Here is a 14,856-nt window from a genome sequence, read left to right on the forward strand (position 1 = left end):
CTGTAGGGCCACTGCAGGCTGCACTTGGAACCAGCTAATTTGTTCTCAGCCTTTCTGATCCTGCACAGCTTTCCCACTGCCGCCTGCAGCTCAGCCACCTGCTGCAAGAGATCCTCTCCTGGGCAGACCTTTTGCAGCTGCGGTGGTTTTACTGAAGTGGGCAGCCAAGCTCCACCACAGCCGCTGTCTCACTCCTCCTCCTCAAAGGGAAAGGGGGAGGAAATACGACGACAAGGGCTCAAGGGCTGAAATAACGATGGGGAGATCGCTCAGCAATTATTGTCATGGGCAAAACAGGCTCAGAGTAGGAAGATTAAATAAATTTATTACCTATTACTAACAAGCTAGAGAAGTGAGAAACAAAGAAAACAAACTAAAAATACCTTCCCTCATCCACCCTCTTCCACTTCCTCCCCCTGAGTGGTGTAGGAGAATGGGGAATGGGGGCTGCGGTCAGTTCATAGCACTTTGTCTCCGCCACTGCTTCTCGGTCCCTCCCTGCCCCTGCTCCTCATGGGGTCCTTCCCCAACTGATCCTGCGGGGGCTGCCCACAGGCAGCAGCTCTTCAAGAACTGCTTCCACACGGCTCCGTCCCACGGGGTCCATCCTCCAGGAGTAAAATGCTCCAGCAAGGGTCCCCCATGGACGGCAGCTCCTCCCAGACCCCTGCTCCTGCGGGGGCTCTCCATGGGCCGCAGCCTCCTCCAGGCCACATCCACCTGCTCCACCAGGGCTCCTCCACGGGCTGCAGTATGGAGATCTGCTCCATGTGGGACCCATGGGTGCAGGGGGACAGCTTGCTCCACCAGGGGCCTCTCCACAGGCCGTAGAGGAACTGCTGCTGCGTGCCTGGAGCACCTCCTGCTGCACTGACCAAGGGGTCTGCAGGGCTGTTTGTTTCTCACTCCTCTTTCTCCCAGCTGCTGTTCTCCAGCAGGTTTTTTTTTTTTTTTCTCTCCACATTTCATAAATCTGCTCTCACAGAAGCACAAACAACATTGCTTATTGGCTTGGCGCTGGGCAGCACTACAAAAACCTTGCCACATAAAGCCACTACAGCAGGCAGATCTGCTGCCCGTCCCTGCCCAAGGGGAAAGGTCTAGGCATGTCCAGCAGTCTGAAGCCTTCACTTCAGCCCCCACCTTCAGCAGCTCTGTCTGGGTGTGGGTATCAGCCACAGCTGGGGTAGATGATACAGACCCCCAGCCAGAGCTGCAGCCTTTGCTCTTAAGCAGGTGCTTTCTATTCCCTATTAAGGGTCAGGCAGGAGTAATGTCCTTGACCAGTGCAGATGGTCACAGAATGGTGCTGGATGCTTGGCTATGTGTTCTTGGAGTCGCCCACTCAGTCAGTGGGATGGCCTTCTCTGAAGATGTGCCCTCTTTGAGCACCCTCCAATGCACACTGCCACACCACGCTTCTCCTGTTTGCAGCGCTTCTGGCCACTAGTATGCCATTTAATTATTTAATTTCATTGTATTTTATTTTTTGTTGAGCCATTTCTCATTGGGCTGAGACAAGAGGGCCTGCTCAGAGTCATCTTTGCTTCTCATTCCTGGATCCATCTAAACCTACTTCAAATCTGTGTAGGACTTCATTCAAGGTACTGTTTCCACCAACCTCTCTCTAGCCAAGGGCAGCTCAACTGTTCTGCGCATCAGATCTGAGTCTCAGGTGAGGTGTAAGTGAAGCTGGGAGCAGCCAAGTGGTACTCACTGTATTTTGGGTGGCTCTGCTGGTGTCCTGGAGCTGTGGGGCCAGCTGAAGGCATTCCACCAGTCTTCTTGTGAGAGCCTGATTCAGAAGTTCATTCGTCTCTTTATGTAAAGCCTCAGATAAACTCCATTATATTACAAATTACTGTTAGTTTTTTGAAGACCTACTGCTCAGAGCTTGCTGAGGCATAGAGCATGTCTAACATGGGACAAAATGGAATCTGGCCCAGAGGACCCAGAGTTATCATTGCTGCAGATGGTAAATGCCAGTTGTGGTGCCCAGCAGACAGGTGTTCACGGAGGCCCCCTGTTACTATCTTCTTTTTCTCTCATCACATGAGCATCCATTATCTTGGCACACAGAAGGAAGTGATGTTTTTGCTTCCTGCCTAGCAAAAAAGAGGAGGGTTTTCAGACTTGCTAGGTGAGGGTTGCTCAGTGTGGAGTGGGACATGGACTAGGTCTGGTGGGTCCTAAGCACGGTTCCACAGGGAGTCCCTGTATCACTGTGCCAGGATGCAGCACCTTCCCAATCCTGGGTTACAGTAGATCTTGTGGATGAGGGTGGAGATGAAAGAGGAAGCTCTGACCCCAGTGCTGTTTTGGTGATTTCCGTAATGTTGGGACTCTGCTGGGCCATTCTGCTTTGCTCAGCAGTTCAGGTGCTGATGCTACAAGCTGCTGGATGCTTCCTACATCCAGCCAACGTCCTCTGGTCCTCATACACTGAGGGACTGGATGGTAGTTAGTGCTCCAGCATTTACCTATTGGTTTTCTTTGATTCATGAGATGTTAGCAAAAATGATCAAAGCAGACAGTCAAAACTCTTTATTTTCCCCTATGGATTATTGGTGGCAGAGTTTTTGATCACTTTCAAGGGAAGACCTAGTTAGTAAGTAACTGAATTAAATAGTAGGTGCAATGTGTGAACTGACTTTTTACTGCTTTTGTGGCTGTCATGAAGATTATTCATACCAATGAAATAATGGTTTCCATAGCAACTAATGTACTTAGGAAGGGAAGAACTGGAGACACAAATAACAAAGACAAAGCCCAAAGCTCTAACACTAAGAGGCATATACAAACATAATAAACCACAGTGCAATGCACTGGGAAGGTTTCAGTATGTGCTTCCTCTGACACTATACAAGATGGCATAATGGGGTTGCCACAAGCAGAGGGGTATAGGGAAGAAATTGGCGAGGGCAAAGGACTGGCAGGATAGCAGGCTGTGTGACTTGGAGCAAGGGCCATAATATCTTCCAATGTGTTCAGGTGCTTGTTACTGCAGAATTTCTTGGTGAGAAGCTGCCACAGCTCCCCTTAAAAGCGTGGCAATCTTAAAGCTAGGTCAGTGCATATAAAATCAGCAATGCATATAGAAGACACAAAGGAATTAAATCTTACCTTCACCTCTGCTGTTGGGCCACACCTGACTTTATCTGGATAAGTGATTCACCAGCTGTGTGCCTTATTCTGGCTGTAAATCCTGTTTCTGTAGCCCTGAAATGCAGTGATCCCATAAGCAAGAGAAAACTGCCTCAACCTGGCAGCATCACCCTCTGAGTTGTTTGCTGAATTACAGGGGCTGCAGAAGAATGTGTCCATGAGCATCCTGGCTCTAACCTACAGACCCCAGCTTATCACCCTTGGGCATTACTGCAGGTTGAAAATAGCTTTTATATCTCAGCCTGCCAAAGAGCCTTTTGGAGGTTATTAAATGCAAGAGTCTAAAGAACAGGTTGAATGAGCAGCCATGAAGGCAGGCCTGGATATTGTCATCCTTTCTCAGTGCATGGGCGGGACACTGACTTCTAAGGAGTCCACATTCCAGTAACAGCCTGTTATACTGCCACTGCCCAAGGAGAAGTCCTTGTTTTCTGCACTACATTTCTGTCTTTGTGGTTAGAAGAGTAACCTGCTAGTCAGGGAAGAAGATTTACTCATGCAGCAGTCCAACAAAAGGTCTTAGTTGTCAGCTTTTGCCTGAAATGCACAAGCCTAAAGTCTCAGCTCGGCAGGAGCCTAGAGTGCTGTGCCAGACTTAGTCCCAGCACTAGACTGTCACCATGGAAGGAGACAAACAAAATGAGAACTGGGCAGGCATGTTGGCCACCCCTTGGTACAAATGCAGAACAAGGCATAGAAGGATTGCAGGCTGGTTTTCCAAATCTCCCAGCATCACTCTGCTCTTCCCTTGTAAGAATCCTGGTTCCGCCGGATGTCAACATGCATGGGAATCCCTGCTGGTTTGGCTGGACTAGGGTCAGATGAGGCCTGCACACATGAAACCAAGACTCATCTCAAATGACCTAAGTGCTGGAGAACTACAAGTATCCTATAACCAATATAACTAGTTCTATGCCCATCAAATACTCCTGCCCCACCATCTGCTGAAGCCACAGGTTCTTCCAGGCTTTCTGTACCAGAGTCAAGAAGAGCACAGGAAAGATTTTATACTGGTTGGTTAGTAAACCAGACAAGTCAGACAATTGTTTCCCTGAAGACCTACAGCCATGCACTTTTGGTTAGGAAAACCACTGTGTGTTTTGGAGTGTCTCAAACCCTGTGGCCAATGTGCTGTCTGAAGTGTGTGGGCAGTTTGATGGCAGGGGTTGCTTAGGGAAGAGATAAGGAAGGAGGCACTGTGCTAAATCTAAACAAGCAAAGGAGGACAGTTAAGACTGACAGTTCCCTTCTGGCTCTGGACCCTGAGCACTGTGAGCTGTGGACAAAAGGTCCTGCAAGGCAACAGACCCTGAGACTTCAAAGGCTGTGACAGCCTTCTGAAATCTCTCTTGCAGTCTTTCTCTTTTCAGAAGCAGACTGTAAGTACAAGCTAGCAAGGAGGATGTCACCCCTGTTCTTCGTTCTCCAGGAAAAAAGGCCTAAAAGTGCCATCACGACTCAGGGTCTGCAGTTTTTCCCTTTCCCTTTCTCTCTGTTCCTTCCTTCCTTCCTTCCTTCCTTCCTTCCTTCCTTCCTTCCTTCCTTCCTTCCTTCCTTCCAGCAGTTCCCTTTCTGCATTTCCAGCACACCTAGGCATATGCTATATAAAAAAAAAAAAAAAAAAAAACCACACACATGCACACTTCCTGCATGCTCAAATGCTTTTGCCTATTGCAAATATCCCCTGAGGTCTTTTACATAAGTAAGTGATGGTTTGCTGAGACAGAAGAACATTTGCAAGAAATACAAGAAACAGCATTGCTCCTTCCTGAGGTAAACCCAAATCTCAGCTTTTAGGTCAGGAAGATGAAAGAGGGACAAATTAAGATGCTATTTTCCAAGACAAACCAGAGTTCTGCCCTTTTCAATCCACAAAGCACTACAGCAGCTTTCATGTAAAGCCAATGACAGGCTCCACATGGTCCCAAAGGGACCATCACCCCACCAGAGCATCATTCGTTGTGAGGAGGGGCCCTGTAAATAGCTCAGCAGAGGCTGTGACTCACCTCTGAACACAAGATGGTCCCCAAGAGGTACTTCCCTGCTTGAGGCAGGTAGGAGGATTTGGCTGGTTGTTTGTGTCTGTGGGCTTCAGACACCATGCAGACACCCCCACCTGGCCTCCAGCTGCATTTGTCCCATCTCCAGGCATTTGGTGCCCCTCACAGCACCCTCCAGCATGGGGCTGATGCGGAGGCAGGAGACCCACCATCTCTGAGATGGAGACTGGAGGGCAATGCAGTGGGTTGGGGGCTCTGGGAACTCCTTGCTGGCTGAGACTGCTGGGGATCTCCCATAGTGTTAACAAGCAGCTAAAGATCCAGTGCTGTTGTCTGTGGCCTTTTATGCCAAAGTGAATCCAGAGAGGATAGAAGAAGCTTGCCTGTGGCTGTCAATGCTATTTTTCTGCTTGGGAAATGGCTCTGCAAGTTCTGGCACCTCTGGTGGCTCCTCTGCCACCATCTGGCTCTGCTATTCTCAGCCCTTTGTCTACAGTCCTTCCAATTTTCCCCTTGCTGCCTTCATGGTTCTGTACCTGCTGAGTTCCGGCTCCTTCTGCCCAGGGGGAGGACTGTGGTTGCACATGGAAGGATCAGGCCAATGTTCCTCGTCCCACATCTGCAGGCCACACTGGGGTTTCTGTGAGAGCAGATGGCACCGAAGTGGCTGAGATGTCACCCTGGTTGTGTCCAGCTCTAGAGGTGAGCTTGGTACACGGTCTCACGGAAGCAAGAGGCCTGCAGTGCTCCCCAGCTGATGGTTATCGTTGAAGAGCATCTTGGCAGAGATACCAGGGCAAAGTAGCAAGAGAGACAGCACCTTTCCTTCAGCCATCTTCCAGCTGGAGTACTGCAACCGACAGTAAACCACCAGGCAAAGTGCTGAGCTGTGTCTGGAGTGTTAGAGGGACTCCGAGAGTAATGACTGCAGCCTGGCTGGCTGCAGGGAGAGCTCATGAGCCTAGCTTTGTCTTCCCTCTCTAGGCCATCATGCAGAACATCTGCCTCCCACCGAGGGCAAACAGCACAGCGCATGATTTTGGGGAAGACAAATGGTTCAGGCATGATTGTCCTCAGAGTTTTTTTCACCTTTGGCCACCTCGGAGGTATCTGGGCACAGAGCAGATAGGCCAGGATTTTCAGAAGCAGCCACTGATGCCAGGTACACGGACATTTCAGTGATCTGCTATGAGATGACACCTGCGAGACTCAGCAGGATGTGAAATGCCTCCCCTCAGAAAACCTGAGCCGAGTGGTTGCTCCCAGACTCTGACCCAAGGTCCCTCAGCTGGAGGTGTCAGTGTCCTGTATGCTCCCCTGTCCCCTCTGCAGGTTATTACTGCTCTGAAATGGAGTTGATGGGATGAAAGCAGCACTGCACCTCTGCTTCTGAATGAGCTCCAGTGCCCTGGATAAATTTGCTTGCGTGGGTGACTGAAGCCAATGCAGCGAGGTGGGATTCTGCTGCCAGACAGGTGCTGGTCTGGCAGCCGCTTCTGGGGGTGCTGGAGACCGGCACTGGGGGTCAGTGGTGCTGTAGCCAGGGCACACCAGCGCACATCTCCATGAGCCTGCCATTGCTGGCAGGGGCTGTAGGTAGAGCCTCAGTCCTTGGTCTCCAGTTCTGACCATCAGGTGGCAGCAACAGGGCAATGTCATCATCGCAAGGCAGATGAATCAGTGTTAACTCCAGCCAAAGTTAAATCCTAACTTTCCAAGCTGCCTCATAAGAGAGGTGAAGTCTTTGGTAACTTTGTACCTCTGGTTAAAGGCTTTGCTTGCCACCATATTGAAGACTTCAAGGTTGAGCAATGCCATCATCCCAGATCTTGTGCTGCTGCTTTTACTATAGAAAATCTTTAATCACCTCCTATCAAATTTCCCCTCACTGTTTCTAGGGAGTAGGACATTTTCAGGCAATTACTTTATTTTACAAAATTGTGGGGGCTTTATGAAAGGTGAGCTCATTGCTGCGGAGGAAAGGACTGCCTTGGACCAAGGTGCATTTTGGTAGTACTGCAGCCACATGTCTGGGCTCTATGTGGGGCTTTGGTGCTGGAGCTATGGAACGGGCAGGGTATGGTATGGCATGGTGTGATCATGGTATGTACTTTCTTGCACAAGGACACGTCTCCCTGCAAGCCACCATCAGCAGCACCGTGTTCCCAGGAGGCCAGTGTCTAGGCAGTTCACTTCCCAGCCCTGTAACAGGTTGTTGCCTGAGTTTGGTCCTCTCAAAGCAGCCGTCTTCCCAGGGGCCTGCTGGATTTGCCCTGAAGCATGACCTGGTACCCCATCACCACAGGCCATACCCAGGAACCACATGTGGCACTGGGCAGAAGTCATGTCATTCCTCTGCCATGGGTGCAGGGGACCGGGGCTGTGCCACGGCCCCTGGGCAGAGTCTGTTCCTGCCACCTGGGCAGCCTCAGGTTGCGCCTTTGGTGTGGGGCCAAACCAGAGCTCCTCCTCTCTTGGTCAACTGGAGCACAAATCTGTGTTTTCAAAACCTGGTGAAAAAAGGCTTTTGGTTTTAATATCTCTCAGTGCCTCTGGATTTGATAGTGAGCTGGCAGTCACTTAGCACTCTTCATGAAGCAAGCTTAAGTCTAAATGTGAACAACCTCAAGCTGATAACCTAGTGCTCACTAAGACATCAGCTTATTGCCACATCATTTCCATTTTCCTTAATTTCCTCATGTTGATTGTCTCTCCTTCCTCCGTCCCGTCTGATAAGAGAAATAAATGTACAATTGATTCACATCCAGAGCTCAGCGTTTCAGGAGAGGTCTCTCCAACCCTTTACTAAAGTGGGAATAATCCCATTTAAACTTTATGGCTATATCTAGGACTAGTTTGGACTTGGGCACAGGGTAGGTTCCCAGCAGTACAGCTCATAGCTACCCAGCAGTGTGAAGCCTTCCTGCATTCAGCTCCCCCCGTGGGCTCTGCCTGCTGCTCCAGGACTGTGGGAACCACATCCATGGGTGCAGTGCCAAAGTGGCACGTGCAAAGGCTGTGGTGAAATGCAGTGGCACAGGGCTGTGCTTTAAGCACTACAAAATACCACCTCTTTCACAAGAATCTCCACTGTCTCATTGCTCTCCTGATAGATAGCTGTCCAAACAGAACTCAGGGCCTTTGGACAATAGTGAGTCTTCTTGTTCTCTTCAGCGGTGTCAGGTCAGGTGTTGCACAATGCCTCAGTGACAATCCAGACTTTACATGTGCCATGCCCCTTTCCCCATGGCCTGACACCTTGTACTTGATGCAAGGACCTCCTAGCACAGGAAACTCTGCAGGTTAATTGTCTACAGGTGCAGAAATGTTAATTTGACTTTTTCCATCTTTTCTGACATTTGTCTCCAGGATCACAGGATTCACTCTTTCCACACAAACCATGACATTTTCCATGTAACCTGTTGTCTTCGTCCCGTTTCTCCACATCTTTTATCCCCTGCTAGGAATATTTTTCTTTTTCCCCATCTGTGCTCCAGGCTGACTACCTATTTTACAGACAGGATCACCTTGCATGGGCCACCAAATAGCCTTAGCGTTTGGATGAGACAAGCTGCAGGGCTTGGGTTTGCATTTGTTTTCTCCATCCCTTCATACCCTTTACCTACAAAAGAACCTGATCTTGGGCCATCTTCCAGAGCTCCTGTAGCACTTATCTGCCAGGAAGGTCTGCTCTCAGGAGACTTTGTATGGGCTCTAGTCCTGCTGAGCATGTAGGCTGTGGTTCAAAGACAAAGAAGAGGCAGAGGAAGTGGCATTTTTCCTGAGCTGGGGCTACACTCTAGGGTTGCTGAGCTCAGTGGGTGAATGGTTCTACTGCTTATCAAGGCATTTCCCCCAGTCTGCCCAAGAAAAACAAACAAACAAACATGATTTTGATCCCTAGGGCTTCTCTAGAGTATTGCAGAGCTTCAATTCACCAGCATGCACAACGAGTGCCTGAGTAGCACTTGAGGAGCAACTGATTAGCTCAATATAATGAGTCTTAAATACTTCCTTGTCATCTCCCTCTTCTAGCTGTTGCCTGTGTCTTTTTGCTCAGGCACGTATTCAGGTTTCTATAGGCATTCAATCCCATTTCTTTGCTTGTGTGATTACTTACAATTCTTGTTTAAATTCTTCTCATTTTCACAGAGTAATTAGGAAGAGGAACGACCTTTGTTCTCGTAGTTAAAAAGTAATTAACTATGCTTTTTGCTTCATGGTTGTTTTTTAATTAGGACTTTGTTGATGTCTTTTGTCCTTGGAAGAAAGTAAGGGCTAGAGCATATATTGGATGCAGCTGTACTGCCCAGGGCTGAGAGGGGCGCTGCCTGGCCTGGCAGAATCCACAGAGGTGGCCACAGATGTTCCTGTTTGCACAGATGTTCCCCACCATATTCACATCCTCTGCCCATTGTAATCAGGGGCATTTCATCTGCCCTCAGCATTAAGGTAACTGGAAAAGGCTCTATATAAGTGGGGTTTTGCCCACTTTTCCTTGTTCAGGTCTGTAAGTATTCCTTGGCACTTTTCTACCAGAATGGGGCACCTACACCATCACTAGACAAGCCCTGTCCCTTCCTCATAGCTGTCATCAGCATACCCCAGTTATCAAGCACCTGTCCTAGAGTGATGTGTATATGACACCAGCATGGCTGAGGATGGAGACCTGTGTAGGGGTGTTCACTGATATTAATCAGTTTCTGAGGACTGAAGATATGCTCTGAAATCAATTTGCTTCCAGAGCTGCTGGTTACTGTGTAAGCAATAGCAATACACACATGGGGCTGAGTAGGAAATGAACACTTAAATTCCTCAGACCAAAATATGTGGAGTTGCCCTGCCCTTTGCATTTCAGGCTGGAAAGTTCTCTGTATCCTGTAAAGGAACATCTTCATATGAAGGATATGTTTCAAATGAGGAGTAGTAAAAGGATCCCCAATCAGGGCTGGGATAATGCAGGTGGGCTGGTAAACTGGAGAGGAAATCACGAGCTTCAAAAAGCAGGCTCAGACACCATGGCAGAGCAGTGCTCCATGCCAGTCAGGCTCCTCTCTGTTCAGTTTCCAGGAGGGGTTGATGCAGAGGAGTGGGGCAAGTTGGTTGTTCTGAGAGGCACCTCTCTGGAAGGCATGTTGTAGGTATTTTTAAGTCCATGATTTTGCTTGCATTTACCTTTTTGTTCAGCATATGTGGACTCTGATCCACATATTTGATCCACACACAAGGGGACAAACCTGGAGCTGAACTCCTGAGCAAGTGGCTAGGAAGGCACTGGTGGGGCTGGAGTGTGATGGAAGTACTGGCACGGCATGTGCCTGCAAGTCGTAGGTGCAGGTGGTTGATGGCAGTGTGTTGGCTGGGATCAAGGCAGTGCAACAGCTCCATCCTGCATGTGTACTCACGTGGTAGGCCGTTCTGGTTTGCTGCCATACACATGGTCCCCATCATCTCAGTGCAGGAAGGTGGTGAGGCATGGCTGTGTCAGGGCTACAAGCAGCCATGTGTCCCCAGAAGGAGGTAGTCTTGAGACAGTTCAGTTTGCAAGAGGAGGAATCCTCATGGGACTGTTTGGTGGCTGCGCCCTGGGCTGAAAGAGGAGCGGGTGTCCCATGTGCTGCTCCTCTACACCTCCTGTCCTCACCTGCACAGAACTCCTAGTCAACTCTCACCTGAAGGTTGCCAAGCAGAAATGTTTCTCAGGAGAGCCTGGGAGTTTTCCAGGCCCAAAGCGTCTGTGTCCTGTCAGCTTGTTACTTGCGTTCCAGTGCTTGCCGTGCTCTGCTGACTGCTCCTGAAACTGGTCTCATCTGACCTGACAGCTGGGCTTTGCTTCTTGCTGGCAAAAATCATATTTGTAGAGTGCAAGTTTGGTTCATTCTTCATATATGCAAAGGAAATCAGTATCCCCCCTCTCAACTCACTCTCTGTGTCTGAGAGCGTTGTCCAAATGCTTCTCAAACTCTGGCAGGCTTGGTGCTGTGATCATTTCCCTGGGGAGCCAGTGCCCAACCGCCCTCTCAGTGAAGAACCTTTTCCTACCACCCAGCCTGACCCTCCCCTGTCCCAGCTCCATGCCATTCCCTTGGGTCCTGTCGCTGTCCCCAGGGAGCAGAGCTCAGCGCCTGCCCCTCTGCTCCCCTCGGAGTCGCCATGCGGCCTCCCCTCAGCCTCCTCCTCTCTGAGATGAACAAACTGAGGAACCTCAGCCACTCCTCATACTTCTTGCTCTCCAGACCCTTCACCATACTTGTAGCCCTCCTTTGGATACTCTCTCATAGTTTTGTGTCCTTATTCTCTTGTGGCACCCAAATCTGCACACAGATGCACACCACTCCCTGCCCCCAGACCATCAGCAGTGTGTCTGATGGTGAGGGCCAGTTCTGGATTTTCACAAGGTAGATGGGTGACAGGCGCTGTCACACCCAGCAGCATCACCATGACCCTCCTGCTAAGCTAACCCTTCCTGTGTGAGTGCTGGGATTAAATGGATATTTTCCTTTAAGGAGCGCTTTCAGTGCTGTTACGTAGGCCAAAAATATGAGATGTCATGCATATATTGAATGCAAAGTCAGGCACTTTTGAGGCTGATTCTGTTGGAAGATGCAAGATAATTACATGTTTAAAATCCTTTCAAGGGAGCTTGGCACCAGGCAGCTGTCACGGTGGGTAGGGAAGCAGGCCAGACAGCGCCCGTCTCCCTGAGTGCCGGTACCAGGCGCTGACAAGCTGTGACACAGCACGAGGATGGCACCAGCAAGTGCACTTGCAGAGGAGGTCCAGGGGTCTCAGCTGACACCTGGGCAGGGTCTCAGCCTTGCGGTGCTGCCTGCAGAACCATGCTAGGGCACCACAGCAGGGCAAGGCACAGATGCTTTGATGACAAACCGTTCCCTGGCCCTCTGGATTTCCTTTTTTTTTTTTTTTTCTTTTTTAATGCTTGTCAGATAATGGCTGCAATTGTTAGCTGAACATTGGTTTCAATGTTATGAATGGCAGGTACTTTTGGATGGAGATTATTTGCATATAATAACACAAAAATTCATCCATAGAACAGCTCTCCTGGAGCACAACGACATCTTCTGCTGTGCAGAGAGCCAGGACAAAGCCCACTCCCCATTTGTAATCCCCTGGAAGCCACTAAATAGCGCTTGAATGGTGCATAAGCAGGGTGAGGGCTGTGTGCCAGACCTCTCCTTGCAGAGGAGGATGTTATCCCAGATACATTATTCAACAAAAGGTGTCAGTCCAGCTTTTTGCACTAGCTGAAAGAAAAATCATAGCCATTTGAAGCAAGCTTTTTGGAAACTAAAATTATCTTCACGTTGCATTTCTCCTCCAGTAATGACAGCAGTAAATTTTCTAAAAGTCTGAGTCAGACGTCAAGAAATAGAGTAAAAATGTAATTGGCTCAAATACCATAAAATTTAAAAAAGGATCAGAGTGCCAAGATGTTTTTCTTCTTTCTCCTGTTTCTAACTAAGCCTTTAAGATGCTGGTACCATGGTTTTTCGGGGTGTGGGGCTTGGGGACTTGCAAGGAACTATAGAAATTTCCTGTTTCTTATTTATTTATTTATTTATTTATTTATTTATTTATTTATTTATTTTTAAGGCCAGTGCTTACCTGCTTTGGTCTCTACAATCATCTCTCACCAGCAAAGCACTCATGTTTCCACGCTGTCAGGCCAGGGGCTCGTATGTGAACCCTTTCATTCTCCATTTCCTAAGGTATTTTTTGCCAATGACCAAGTGTAGCATCTCTAAGAGACAGGAGCCCTTAATATTATAACTAACAGCTGAATGTAAAATGAAGAGAAAAAACCCTGTCCATTCCTTCTCTTCCACCGACACTTGCATTGGCCAAAGAAGCACCTGCATTTGTACAGGGCAGGAGTTTCTCTTACCAGCTTGTCTGTTTGCAGCAGGGCACAGGGGCTGTGGATGTGGACTTCTCTCCAAGCTTAGCCAATAGACCCACTACAGTAGTGCCCTGGACAAGGAACTGTGCCCGTGGGCTGGCCTCACTGGCCCTTGCTATCTAGGCCCCTGTAACTACTGCCTTGGAAGCTCTGTCTGTAAGCATAGCTGTGAAAAGCAGCTGTAGCCCTGAGCAATGAGCATCGCGTGGTGCCCAGTCATCCATTCTTTCTGGAGACCTTCTGCAGGCTTTTGCCTACTCTGGGAAGCAGCCTCTTGTCCAAAAGCTTGCTGGGTGCCAGGGCAGTGGGCACCGCTGGGTTTGAGGTGGGGATACAGATGTCGTAGAGAGGTGCTGCCTTTCCCAGCTTCCTCCTGAAACCCCTGCCCATAACGAGGGCCACTTCATCTGCTCTCCTCTCCTGCAGTAGATCTGGCTCCTCACATTCATCATCTCTGTCTGCTTGCTTCTCTGTGTTGTTCCCACCTTGCAAAGCACTTGTGCAAACTGGCCGGTGTGGAAGCTGCCTTGGACTGCCTCCTCATTCCTGCCCCAGCGGTCTCCTGGGGTGCATTTGGAAGAGTGCTGCAGGGAGGGCAAGGGAGGTGATCCTGCCCCTCTGCTCAGCCCTGGCGAGGCCACACCTGGAGCACTGTGTCCAGATCTGGGCTCCCCAGTACAGGAGGGACATGGAGCTCCTGGAGCAAGTTCAGAGGAGTTCAGGCTGTGAAGATGATCAGGGGATGGCAGCACCTGTCATATGAGGAGAGGTTGAGAGAGTTGGGACTGTTTAGTCTGGAAAAGAGAAGACTGAGGGGAGACCTCATCAATGTGTATAAATGTCTGAGGGGAGGGTGTTGAGAGGATGGATCCGGTCTCTTTTCAGTTGTGCCCAGTGACAGGACAAGAGGCAGCAGGCACAAACTGAAGGACAGGAGGTTCCAGCTCAATATGAGGGGGCAATTCTTGACTGGGAGGGTGACAGAGCACTGGGACAGGTTGTCCAGAGAGGTTGTGGAGTCTCCTTCTCTGGAGATACTCAAACCCCACCTGGATGTCATCCTGTGCAACATGCTCTAGGTGATCCTGCCTGGCAGGGGGGTTGGACTGGATGATCTTCAGAGGTCCCTTCCAACCTCATTCTGTGATTCTGTGTTCTTGCAAATACACAGAAGAAAGTTTCTCTTTGCTCAGCACACAATTTCCATCTTAACCTTTCTTAGGCCAGTACTGTAAATAACGTAGGTCAATAACCTTTCTTAGGCCAATTGTCTTCTTAAATATCACTCTGCTTTGCGACCTAATACAACCTTTACCAAAATCAGTGCGAATCTCATCAGAGCCAGAACACTTTGGACTGGTGTCTTTTCCTGGTTTCTAGCACAACAGAGGGAGTGAAAGGAAGAGAGGTTCCACACTGCTGCCTCATCTGGCATCACACACACTTTGACAAAATGCTGAGCACTTTTGTTCCCAGGCATAGCAGTTACACAGGTCATGCTGTAGGACACCGCTCTCAGCCAAAATGTAGCTGTTTGTTAGCATATAGTATACAATGGATTTCCGAACCTGATCCAGGAAAAACAGGGCTGGCAGGGGACTCAAAGTGTTGAATCCCTGCCTTTTTATAAAAATGGAAAAAGCACAAGCACCATTTTGTCACACTTATTTGTGAGTGGGAGGTAGAGCAGCTGTGCAACGACGGGTCTCCTGTATGGTGGAAGCTGTTCCCACATTGGTGCATGTCCATATGATCATGTGCAGCAACATC

Source organism: Aythya marila, assembly GCF_965140915.1.
Source record: "Aythya marila genome assembly, chromosome: 16".
NCBI lineage: Eukaryota > Metazoa > Chordata > Aves > Anseriformes > Anatidae > Aythya > Aythya marila.